Source organism: Myotis lucifugus, unplaced genomic scaffold (genome assembly GCF_000147115.1).
Source record: "Myotis lucifugus unplaced genomic scaffold, Myoluc2.0 scaffold_673, whole genome shotgun sequence".
Taxonomy (NCBI): Eukaryota; Metazoa; Chordata; class Mammalia; order Chiroptera; family Vespertilionidae; genus Myotis; species Myotis lucifugus.
Genome location: NW_005871721.1, coordinates 262,705 through 275,974, shown reverse-complemented (window position 1 = coordinate 275,974; position 13,270 = coordinate 262,705). Strand labels below are relative to the sequence as shown.

The 13,270-nt window shown below is 47.6% G+C and overlaps 1 protein-coding gene across 1 annotated transcript in view; it reads right to left on the bottom strand.

The window, feature by feature from the left end:
• The window catches only part of CDH17 (cadherin 17), a gene marked incomplete at its 3' end in the record, with an annotated part of 44,947 nt that extends 41,968 nt beyond the window's left edge, over nucleotides 1–2,979 (bottom strand). The window contains exon 1 of the mRNA XM_023746401.1: nucleotides 2,904–2,979. The remainder of the gene's footprint in view (nucleotides 1–2,903) is intronic.
• Between the last annotated feature and the right edge of the window lie 10,291 nt (nucleotides 2,980–13,270).

The window sequence follows — 13,270 nt, the reverse complement described above, 5'->3', positions numbered from 1 at the left end:
CCCCTATTCGGCACCACCACCCCAACAGGGAAGAGGGTTGGCACAGAAACTCAGTGGGCAAATATTTGAGTAGATCCCGCTTCAAACACAAGAGCGCAGGATGCCATGTCTGAGCAATGAGGCAGTTCATCGATAAGCAGCCGCAAGACACATAGGAAATGACTCAGAGAGCACCACAAAGACACGATCTGGCTGCACCTGTTTCTGAGGTCCTAGGGTTCCTTCAACGTCTGCAAGAAACAGCGAGGAGTCACCTTCGCTTAAAACACCAGCCGAGCCCTTTGCGTTGGGAAACTGTTTCAGGAAACTGTCCAGCTTCCTGTCATGAAGCTGGACTCAGGCCAGAACAGAGGTTGCTTTCAGGAACGCCCCCCGTAGACACTGATTGTGATTGATGCTCATCCTGACATGAATCAGCTCTCCGCCCGCACCTCCTGTTAGGAGCTGGTTCCTGGAACAGGTTTTGTCCTGAACTGGCCAGCCAGCTACCGCAATGAACCGTACCCGGTAGCATTCACGAACGAGTGGGGAACTATCCCCACTTTACCCTCCATAATTCTTTGGCACCGGCCACGCTGTGTAAGGATCCATTTCCTCTTGCCTTATATATAAATTTCCCTTTATAAACTCTATTAATTATCAAACCAGACAGCCTCTTCCTTCAGTCTTTCCCTGTCTCCTGCTTACAGAGCTAGACTGTCAGTCTGAGGCCTTTTCCCTGTGTCTGCGCGTAGGAGTATCCTTTTCCTCACGATTCTGAGAATGGATTCACCTACAAGAAGTTACCTTTTTCCACTCAAAATGAGATTTCTGATTAAACAATAAAAGCCAGCCCGAACCGGCTCTGCTCAGTGGATAGAGCATTGGCCTGTGGACTGGAGGGTCCCAGGTTCAATTCCGGTCAAGGGCATGTACCTTGATTGTGGGCACATCCCCAGTAGGAGTTGTGCAGGAGGCAGCTGATCGATGTTTCTCTCTCATCGATGTTTCTAACTCTCTATCCCTCTCCCTTCCTCTCTGTAAAAAAATCAATAAAATGTATATATTTTTAAAAAAGCCAATAGCTCCAGATTTCTTAAGTCAAGGCCTCTTTTAGACGGATTTCTGATTCCCACCCGTCAGTCACTCTGGGAATCCACACTGAAGAGAAGAATCAATGTTATTGTTTTGTCCAATGTGTTACCTGTTGCCATGTTTTTGTTGACTTTCTGATATTCATTTCTGGGCTTCTCCTGAGCTGTGTTGTGTTTTCCACAAGAGCACAGCCCCCTGTATAGATGGGCTTCCTCCTTTCCAGATCCCCTGAGAAGACCTCATGATTGCTCTCAGCCTCATTCATCCTGAGGATCCTCAAAGTGAAACCATCTGATTGTGTGCAGTGGTCAACACACCGGGTGGACCAGCAGGTCCGGGAAGGATCCTTCCTCCCTTTGTCTCACTGCCAACATAACTATGTTTAGGGAGACGGGGTCAGCAAGGCTAAGCAGTTCTCAAATTCTTAACACCTGGGTCTTCCCATTTGCTGAATAAAATGACCTTGTTCTATAAATCAAATAGCTTCCACCTTTGGGTTTCACATCCTGGTGAGAGGAGTTAGCTTGACACACAGGCAGGCAGGGCAGGGGTCCACTGGAAAACAAGGGCAAGTGGAACACAGGCAGGGGCAGACATGGCAGTGTGAGCAAGCCTCATCCCAGGAACCAACCAGGCAGAAATAATAGAATGTTTTTAGACTCAGAACAGGGGTATGTGAAACTAGGCAGGGTCTGCAACAGTAAGGTGAACTGACCCATAGGAACAGAGAAAGTTCAGGTCCGTTGCTGGGCAAGAACAATTGTGGGAATCAATCAGGTGGCCACACGGGTAAATTATAGAACAGGCTTGTAGCAAATATAAGCCCCTAGACCCTAGACCAGTGTTCTCAACCTTGGCTGCACATTAGAATCACCTGGGAATCTTTTAAAATCCTGATTTCTGGGCCTCATCCTCCGGAAATTCTGTTTCTTTGTTATGGGGTGGGGCCACAACATTAGTAACAAAGAAACAGAATTTCTGGAGGATGAGGCCCAGAAATCGGGATTTTAAAAAGATTCCCAGGTGATTCTAATGTGCAGCCAAGGTTGAGAACCACTGCTTTAAAGGATCATTAAATGAGTTAAGACTTAGGTAACAAAATAAATCACTAGACCCATACGTGACAGGTGGCTATACCTTCTCTAAATTACCACTACATAAGAGAAAACCAGTAGCAGTTAACAACACAGACTCGACTGAAAGCTCACCGAAGGCCACCACTTCTTTCTATCCCCCAAAAGAGTTTTCTGAAGACAAACAATACATTTTTAGGAGCAGGACTCTCAGCCGTGGCTGTACAGAATCATAGGGATTGTGATCTGATTGGTATTTGGCGAAACCTGACAACAATCATTTGTAAAGTTCTCCTCACGCCAACAGCTGAGGTTGAGAGCCTCCAGGTTCATGTGGAACCTTTGCCAGGCACTTTCTGTAGAACCTCATTTAATCTTCACAACAAGCCTGTGAGGTCGTTGTTGTTATTATTACCTTACAAATGAGGAAACTGAGGCACAAAGAAGAGAACAATAGATTCTCCAAGGTTTGAATCTAGGTCTTAATTTTTTAAAACAACAAAACACTTTAACAGCTACCCTCAGCTGAGCTCCAGTAACAGCCTGCTGACTGTGTCTCCCCCACCACCCTCATTACCTACAAGGAACAGAATCAGGGTGGCTCAAGTCCCCTAAGCAGATCGATCAGCTCACGGATCCATAGACAAAATATTGATACCTCCAACCCCAATAACAGTCCCTCCCCCTGTCCCTCCTGTCCCCCCTTTTCTGAGAGACTTCCATCGCTGGGACTCTTGCCCCAATTGATCAACCTACCCCGATAGCATTTCCATGAACGGAAAACACCAACCACTTTGTCCCAGGAACAAATCTTCTCTCCACCTGATATCCTCTTGGATTTCCACCTGGCCTCCTCTCTCATGGAGCAACAGTATCACTCGACTGGCGAATATCCAATTGTTGGAGTAGGCGGCTAGATAGACATGAGCTGCGAGAGTAGTGAGGGCCTGCAGGCGATACGTGGGAGACATGACAAACCAAAAATAGCAAAAAAATAGCAGAGCCAAATATGAAGAAAGCGGAGAGGAAAAAAAAAAACACAAAAAACCCTCCAGGATGTGGTCTAACTGATAGCACAGCATCTGGATAGGGCAGCCTTGAAGCTTCAGGATGTAAGGTCTGGGGCTGTGAAAATAGGGTCTTTCCTGATCCCACCAGCTGAGTTGGACAAAACAACCCAGAACTGCCGAGCCACATCCTGCTGGACAATAGCTGCCATCCTGGGACCCACCAGAGCATCCTGTTGTGCTGATGGCCAATAAATAACCACCGGAGACTTCTCAAGATGGCCGGGGTGCAGCTGCACCAACTTCCCGCTCATCAATCACCCGCCACAAGCTACCTCAGATAAACCAGATTGGTCCAACAGCAGCATAAAAAATCTCTGCCAGGCATAGGCGGGTGTGACTCCCCCGGCCTGCACCCCCAGACCGTGGGACCTCACCCGAGAGCTTCCGATAAACGCGATATTTCGCTCTTACCCTGCTTGTCTTGGTCAATTTATTGGCTTTGGTCAGATTAAATCTTACATCTCAGATTAAACCTAACACAGGAGATGTATTTTTCTGAGACATGAGGGAGGGGGGTGACTTGCTCCTAGTCTGGGGGCATTCCAACCTAGGTATATACATCCTCTGAACCCCCAAATAAGTGGGGCACTTGGTTTGATTTCAGCCGGCTGAGTTGCACACTCAGACTATATCTGAGTGTATTCCTTTTCTGCAAATAACTTCTCACCTGCTTTGGCTGCTATCGGTCGCTTGTTTGAATTCGTTCCTACAAGAAGACAAGAACTGAAGATGCGGAGTACTGTCTACCGCTGGCCCAATCTCTCTCTCAGCTGGTCTGGAGGAAGGCCACCCTCTTCCAGAGCTAAGGAGGAAGTGGTCAGCTTTAGTGTAGCTCAGTTCAGACGAGCCAGGTCTAGCAACCAATATTGTTCAAAGTGTTACACCTAACGCGAGGTACGCATTGACCCCAGCAATAACCGGATAGTTCCTGACTCAGTGGGCTTTCTAAAATGTACCCCTACCCCATGATGGAACCTTTTGTCTATGGCTGGGGTATCCTGTGGTCCCCACTACAACAATGCTGAACTGTAGACTTTTGTTTTGGAATTTAACATTGGTCTACAGCAGAGATTTTCAACTGGTGTGCCTCGGCACACTGGTGTGCCACAGACTTTTTAAAACATTCAATACCTGACTATTTCGTCAGGGGTACTGAGCTCTTTCCCCTTAGATTGTCAAATAGAAAACTGACAACAGCCAACTCAATAGCCATCTGGTCTGAATGAATCAACGTTATAGGTATTTTTTGTCAGATCAGCAGAAAGTATATTTTTTGGTGTGCCGTAGAATTTTAGTACAGTGGGGCCTTAACCTACGAGTTTAATTCGTTCCGTGATGGAGCTCATAACTCAAATTACTCGTATGTCAAATCAAAAAGTGAACGAGTGAGACACGTGATGCTGGGCTGATGTTGTGGCGTTCACTGTGACGTTCGCTGCGCCAACTAGCGGTGGGGTATTTGAAGCTGGCTCGTAACCTGAATTTTAGCTCGCAACTCAAAGCAAAAAAATCGGCCGAGAGGTGGCTTGTATCTCGAAAAACTCGTTAGTCGGGACGCTCGTAAGTCAAGGCCCCACTGTAATTAGTTTCTGTGTGCCATGAGATGAAAATGGTTGAAAAGTGCTGGTCTACTGGGATCTTGAACTTTAATTTTCTACCTTGGGAATACAGAGCTCTTTGGTCCTTTTCTTTTTGGGTCATGAAGCAAAGGAAAGCAGGCAGAATTACCAGGGAGTCTCGGTGTCAGTGGCATATTTCCTGAGCCTGACACAGGCAAAGAGAACTCACTTCCCCCATCTTTGTTCAGATCGCTAATAAATTAGCTGACTGTTCTTTAAGGGAGGGTGTTTAAGACCACAGACTTTGGAGATTGGCAAATTGGGATCTGAATCCCAATCCTAATGCATTTCTTTGACTTCCAAATGTCTCACCCACCTGGATTTGGAAGTCTTAGACTAGATCTTCAGTATCTCACCCCCAACTCTGTCCGTGCTCAGAACTTCGTGGCCTAATCAAGGGGTAAAAAACAGGTGGATTAGGGATCTTTGTTAGAGGGGAGGATCTTTGAACGCCATTGAAAACTGATATCAAGATATTTAAGTATATTGATGGTGGAAAGAGGAGATCCAAATATTTTCCTAAAGAGCCTTTCAACTTTATTCCACCCGCCTTAAGAATATTTTCCCAGCCCTAGCTGGTTTGGCTCAGTCAATAGAGCGTCGGCCTGCGGACTGAAGGGTCCCAGGTTCGATTCCAGTCCAGGGCTGGAGGGCTCAGGAACACACCCGCAGCAGACCCTGGAGCATGCTGGCATTATTCCATGTGAGGACATGGGCCCTCCCAGGAAGATATTTATTAGCCTCATATTATAAATGAGCACCCATTTCTAATCTAAAGGTTCAATCACCACCCAAGATGACTCAACAAGGAAGAGGTGGACCGGGTCTGTCGGACTCCAGTTCTGAGTAAATCTAATTAGGTGCTCAGAGCTCTGAACACTTATTACTGATATTCCAAACTCCCAGGCCTCCTGGGCCGTGGTGTTTCATTGTACCTTGTCCTTTTTTGAGGGCTGGAGAAATGGACTCCAAGTCCCCTGATCCAAATCCTCCCATCTCATCCAAATGCCATCCCAACCATCCACCTGGGACTTTTCACCCCCGTGACCAGTCCCCTGGGCTTCCCTCGTCCTGTACACCCTTTTTCAACAAGAGCCAGTGCCTCGGGGCTCAGGTGGCACCTGCCCTTCCCCACCTGGTGGGACTGGGCCCTCCGGTCAGGAGCTGGGACCAGCCCCGGAGCCCTCCGTGATCAAATTCTGCCCCAAGAACTGGTGCTTCTCCCCAGAGCCTGTGCTTGGCGGGGAAGCTCCGAGCAAGCCTCACATGCTCCCGCGTGTTCCTCTGCTTGTACAGGAGGGGGAATCCAAGACAAGGTTTGTTCAAGCCGGAGATCACAGGGATATCAGGGACTCAGAAGAGCAAAGTCCACAGCTTGTGTTCCTGCCTCTCTGTGCCAATTGCGGATTCGAATCAGCTGTGTCCACTGGAAATTTTCCCCTTGAAAATCATGCTCCTGCCCTAACCGGTTTGGCTCAGTGGATAGAGAGTGGGACCTCGCACTGAAGGGTATGGGGTTCGATTCCGGTCAATGGCACGTACCTTGGTTGCGGGCACATCCCCAGTAGGGGTTACGCAGGAGGCAGCTGATCGATGTTTCTCTCTCATCGATGTTTCTAACTCTCTATCCCTCTCCCTTCCCCTCTGTAAAAAATCAATAAAATATCTATTTTTTAAATTATGCTTCCTTGAGAGAGGGGGGAAAAAGTGTGCCACCTGATTTCTCTTTCAAATGCCAAACGAACAGCCTTGGTTTTACCTTCCCAGGTCTCTGGAGGATGGGAAGGGAGACAACTAAGCTCATGAGTCCCCCACCTGTTGGCTTGTAAGTCTCATACTCGCACTTTCCGTTCTGGAAGGAGCCTGGGCTGCAGCTCCCTCCCCCTTAGCAGAGGCCATAAGCCTTAAGCATGAGAGAGCCTTGGGGGGCGGGGGGACCAGGCCGGCCAGATAACCATCAACTGAATGTGAACCACCTTCTCTTCACACTAATTGCAAACCCAGCCCGGAGCCTCACATTTGTAAGGAACTTTTATCATAATTAATCATTTTATGGGAGGGCGGCTATGGAGACTGCGTGGCTCAGGTCCCAGGGCTGGGGCATGCCTGCAAGTCTCTCCCACAGTGACTCACCGATGTAGCTTCACGCCCATCTCCATGGGGGCTGGGACCTTCAGCCATTAGCATCTGTCACCTATGGGTGACCTCTCCAGCTTTCAAAGCTTCCTCTTCTGCGGCCCTACAGCTTGTGGGTTTCTCTCTGGGCTGCTCTGCTCACTGCAGGATAACTGTTACTGAGTTATCATAAAAGGTCCCTCGAGCCTCTACACCTCCCACATGCTTCCTGTTAACAAATGAGCTTTTCATGGTTGCTTGCAAGGTCATTAAAATTCAGGGCCTGGAGGGTCATTTCTGAGGGCAATGAGGGCCCCAGTTACCAGCCACTCACCGTAAAGAACCATCACTCACATCCGGTGAACTGTCAGCCTTACTTTGAACTTTATAAGACTAGAAAATCACAGGTGTGAGTGGGAGCAGAGGGGAGAGTGGACACACCGGAGGGACCCAGAAGGCTCCCGGCCTCCGGCTAGTTATCGTTTGCATAAGGGAGACCCTGTTGCCTGCCTCCTGGGGTTTGGAGATGAGATGAAGTGCCTAAAAACAAATTTCAGGTGTGAGCTGTGGTTGCCTCGGCTGCTGGGTCAGCTCTGTACCCTGCCCTCGGGAGCTAAGGTCGGGCTTCAGGCCAACTCCCTCCATCAATGGTTCCCCAGGTGAGCTAGTTCCATCACCTTTAAACCTCCACTCCCATCTGCACCCATGTTTCAGCCTCCCCACGGTGACATGAGGCCAAGCAGAAGCCCCGAGGAGGAGGCACTGCCTGGCCAAGAGGTGAAGTGTTCTCGAAGCCTCCAAGCGCTGGGCAAAGGGAGCAGCACAGGCGGGCTTTTGGAAGAAAGGCCCAGGGAGAGGGAGGGAGGTGACAGCATCTCTTCTGGAAAATGACCGGTGCTCCTGTCTTTCAGCCCATTCCTCTTGGGGCCGCTGGGCCTAAGGGGCCTGGGAAGTCTGTCATGTTCTCCCATGAAGGCCCCACCCTGCCGAAGGCCTCTTCACAACCTGCTCCCCAGAGGCCTTTGGCTCTCCTTCCTCCAGGAGTAGCCCAGCAAGGACCCTGCCAAAGGCACAACCTTCAGCTCTCGAGAGAGGACAGAGTCCATTGTCCTCCTAATGATTCCAGAAGGCGGGGCAGCGAAGCGGGATCAAATGCCACTGACAAGCTGTGTGACTCTCTGCAAGGCACTCAACGTCTCTGAGCCACGGTTCCCTCCTCTGTAAAATGGCAATACTCGTGGTACCTATGAGATTGCTGTGAGACTCCATAGGTCATGTGTGCAGCAGGGCCCAAAGAAAGTACTTGGCCGATGACAGCTACGTTCCCTGGGTGGGAAAGTCTGGGAGGAGGGAGCGGAGACATAGGTAGCAAGCGACAGAGCCAAGAGCCTACAGCCCAGGACTGAGAATCAGAAAAATCTGGATTTAAATCCAGTTCTGCTTCTTCATAGCCGAGTGTCCTTTGACAAGTCACTTGACCTCCACACTGTGGGAAGGATAACATCTCTCACAGAGCAGGAGCAATAACTCACGGGAGAGCACAGTGTTCAAAGGCTGCCGTGAGCCAGGCATCATTTTATGGACTCACAGAATGTCGGAGTGGCCAGCAGCCTTGGACATCATCTCTACAAGGTCCTGTAGACGCTTTGCTTAAGGTCACATCCTGCTAGCGTAGAGCCTGCTGCATAATCAAAGCTCACTCAATGTGTATTTTTGAATTAATAGAATTAGCCCAACCCTCTTCACTTTGTAGAGGAAACCATCCTGAGGCATAGTGGGCACAAGACATTTGTGGAAGAGCTGAGGCTGGTCCCGGGTCTCCAGTTTCTTGCCCCCTGGTTCACTCTGTAAGCACTGTCTTCAGGCCCAGAAGCATCACCACAGCGCATTCCCTGTGTCCCAGCTCGTTGCATTTAGCATCTGGGTCATTCATCCCCAAGCCTGACCCTCTGGGAAGCAAGGCTAGCAGAGCCTTAAGAGGCTCCTAGCAAACTCCCAACTGCTCCCTCCGGAAACCAGTCTTCGGAGAGCCCCAAATCCCTAAGTCTTGGAATTTAAAAATTGTCATTCTCTTGCCCTGGACAGCATGCCCAATGGTTAGAGTGTGGCCTGTGCACCAAAGAGTCATGGGTCAAGGGCATGTTTCTGGGATGCTGGCTCGATCCCCAGCCCCTGGTTGGGGAGAGTATGGGAGACAACCAATGGATGTATCTTTCCCACATCAATGTTTCTCTCTCTCTCTCTCTCTCTCTCTCTCTCTCTCTCTCTTTTTTCCATTCTCACTCTCTCCCCTCTCCTTTCCACTGTCTCTGAAAAGTAATGGAAAAAATAGTCTTGGGTGAGGATTAAAAAAAAAATTGTCATTCCCACCTTACCTGGAGTTGATGTGGTTGCTATGGTCCTGGTGGACAGCCATTCATTTCTCAAACACCAGCATTTGTGAAACGATAGAAATATAGTTGCCTACATGGAATTTGGAGAAGCAGGAAGAGGGGGCATAGAGGGGATAAATGGTAATGGAAAACATAAAATAATAAAATAAAATAAATAATAAAATTAAAAAATTCGAAAAAAAAATAGTTCATGAGTTCTTGTTACTAAGATATCCAATCCGTGGCGACATTACTAGTATGTAGTCCCAGAGATTTTACTATTTAGATTGTCTCTTAATTCCTGTGAACTATCTAAAATTATTCTAGTAATTAACCTATCTCAGTTTCTGTTGCTTGCAACCAATGAACTCTAGATTATGCAAGAAACCTATTTCTCACATGGAAAAAGAAAACAAATAAAGTTAGGCCCTTACTTTACACCATATACAATAATTAATTCAAAATAGATCAAAGCCTAAACATAAAAGTTAAAACTATAAAACTCTTAGAAGAAAACACAGAATCTTCATAGCATTGGATTCGGTAATGATTTCTTGGATATGTCATCTCCAAGCACAGGCAACAACAAAAAATAGATAAATTAGACTTCATCAAAATTGAAAATGTTTGTGCATCAAAGGACACTATAAGCAAAGTGAAAAGGCAACCCACAGAATGAGTAAAAATGTTTCCAAATCTTATGTCTAATAAGAGATTAATACCCAAAATATTATATAGCTACAACTCAAGAACAAAAAATCAAATAATTAGGTTATTAAAATGGGCAAAGAATTTGAAGGACATTCCTCCAAAAATAGTATATGAAAATCCATAAGCACATGAAAAGACCCTCAACATCACTACTCATTAGGGAAAGCAAATCAAAATCAAAGTGAGATACCTCGTCACACCCAGCAGGATGGCTATGTTTAAAAATCAGAAAATAGGAAATGTTTTCAAGGATGTGAAGAAATTGAAACCCCTGTACATGTCCTAGTCGGAATGTAAAATGGTGTAGCTATCTATTCTACCGAACAGAAACAGTTAGAACGGTAAGTTTTGTTAAGCATATTTTATACATAGCAAAGGGGTCCCCCAAGAACACACTTTGGGAAAGGTTGGCACGTGACATTGTGTCTGGACGTTCAAGGATAGAACCCCGTGGCCAAGCAAGAGGAGGGCTTCACCTCGTGGGAGGAGAAACCTACTGGGCCCGGCTCTAAGGGAGGAAGATGCCAGTGCTCAGAGGGAAGCCAAGAAACGCAGAGCAGAACTGGCTTCTGCTTCTCTGAGTCTTGACGTCCAGACATCCCTGAGGTAGTTCCTGAGGAGGGGGACTTAGGGAAAGCCTTCATTGGAGGCAAGCTTTGGCAGCTTGGAAACCAGGAATCCAGGCCAAAGGCCTGAGACAGTATGCACCCAACGTACACCCCCCCAGGGACGAGGGCTAATTACCGCAGCCATTATAGACTCTACTGTTTACATTCAGATTTCAGGTTGCTTAGCAACCTCAGGATTTAATAAAGGCCTTTTCCAATTTTTAACCTGTTTTCGGTTGCTAAGGGGAACTCCTTTGGCAGGGAGCTGGGCCCACCCTTTGGCCAGGACATGAAACTGAATTACCCACCCCAATGGTACTAAGATTGCCCTAGGGAAAGATGACAATTGAGAATAATAAAGAAAGACAGGATCTTATTAGGCAGTCCCTCACTACTTCCTCCTAGCAACTAATTTCAGGAGGCTCTGGTTTTCATTTGAATAAAGAAAATAATACAACATAGCTACAAGTTGTTGAGCTTTCATCGTGTGCTAGTGTTTGAACTTTGTATGCATGTTTCTATTTGTTCCCCATAAAAAAACCCAGAAGTAAATACCCTTTTTATTCATTTACTCAATTTTTTTTATTTAGATGAAAACAAAAAAAAACCAAGCTTTAAAAAGTTTTTACTTGCCCACATTAGCCAGCTGGGAGCAGGTGGAGCTGGGATACAGACCCCGGGCAACTAGACTCGAGTCCCCCTCCTCATGGCCATGTCATCTTGTCCTTCAGCCACCCTTGCACATGGCTGCACTGTCTGCATCTCCCTTCTCGGTCACAAGAGGTGGATTCTTTGCGTGCACTTCTGTCATCTTTCCCGCACTCACAGGTAGAACCGGAGGCACCCGGGAAACCCTAGGTCTATCTGTTGAGTGTTGTCCTGCATAAAAGCAGGGGAATGGAAAAAATCAAACTGACTTTTTATGAGAAAAACGCCCTCATCTTCAACACCTAAAATAGCATTTCTCGTTGCCCAATCTGTACTCTCAAAGGCACAATAAAGGAAATAAAATTAAAAGTTCCTTCTGTGGCTGCCAAGAGTGTTGGCATTTTCCCAACGGCTAATGTTTTTTAACTGGCTTCATACATTCCAAGGGACAATGATCAAGGCCAGTCCAATGTGTCAGCAAGTAGGTGAGTGTCTCCACGCTGGAATCCAAAGGGTGAGGTGGGGGTGGGCACCGAGAGACCCTCCTACTCCAAAAGATACACACCTGTAGTAATTTCTCCCTCAAACAATTTCAAGCCATTGATATGCAAACAGCCCCTAATACCCTCTTATACGTGCATGGCCCTGTAGAGAGTTGAATACTCTTGAGAGATTACCCAGCACTTTTACTTGTCTCATCCTGTCATTTAAAAAAACCTTTGGTGTTGGTCTTACTTTTCTTATTTTATATGTGAGGGTTTTAAAGCTCACTGGTGATTAGGAAAGCTGGGACTAGTATCTAAGGCTTTTCACTCCAAGCCCAGTGTCCTCTGGATTTAAGGTATCTGCAGTTATGAACACTCTACACAGTTCCTTCTCCTGGCAGGAGCCTGAGCCCGTGGCAAGGAAGTTTTGATAGATGTACTGAGAGGGCCACGTCCGGAGGATGGCATAAGGAAGAAGGAAGGCCCCAGCGGGGTGGCAGAGCTCCTCCCTGAGCCCAACCGAGGTGGCTCAGGTTCATAGCATGTACTCTTGTGGGAAGACATGGCACTGGGGTCTGGAGCCCTGAGTTACTAAGTCACCCTGCGCCAACCGCACTTGCCAGAGTCTCCATTTCTCTCTGTGCAAAAAGGAGACGCCTGGTATTTCAGGTCCGCTCGAGCTCTTAACTTGAATCATCTTTTAGCATCAACAGGTCTGCAAGTGCTACTGGGGAACAAGGGTAATCAACAAACATTATTGTTGAGAGTTTAGCTAAACTCTTCCATGGTAATGCTGCCTCTGCATCCGTTTTTTTTTTTGGCCAAGTGACCTGATGGGGGCTTTAACCTGACACTAGTCCCCTCATACAAACACATGCCGTGCATAGCAGCCCACAGAGTAACATGCAAATGGAAGTTTCTGGTATAACTTCCCAGCAGCCCTTGTGAACAAGTCTCCCCCACACCCTTCCTTACCCCACCCCTCAGGTAAGAGCCTCTCACCGTTTACCAAAACCCCTGTTCTTTTTGTTTGAATTGACTAATCCTGCCTTAGCCTGAGAACCCCCAAAGCATTCTACAAGCTATCAAAATATCTATAATAATAAAAGCGTAATATGCTAATTAGACCAGGCGACCTTCCGGGTGACCTTCCGGACGACCACGCTATGACACTCACTGGTGCCAGGCCAGCCAAGGCGGGTGCGATGCGGTTGATTGGGGGCCCAGCCATCACCCCATGATCGCCCCGCAGAGAGAGGCCCAGGCCACCGGCCGTACGGGGTGATCATTTGGGGGGTGGGCTCCACGATTGCCCCAAAGAGGGAGGCCCAGGCCACGGACTGGCAGGCTGCGGCGGGTGGGCGAGGGAAGCCCAGGTCCTGGGAGCCGGAGGGAAGGAAGGCCTACTCTTGCACGAATTTCATGCATCAGGCCTCCAATGTAATCATAATCATCTTGTTTGGGGAGGAAAAACATTTAAGAATGCCTTTTCTCA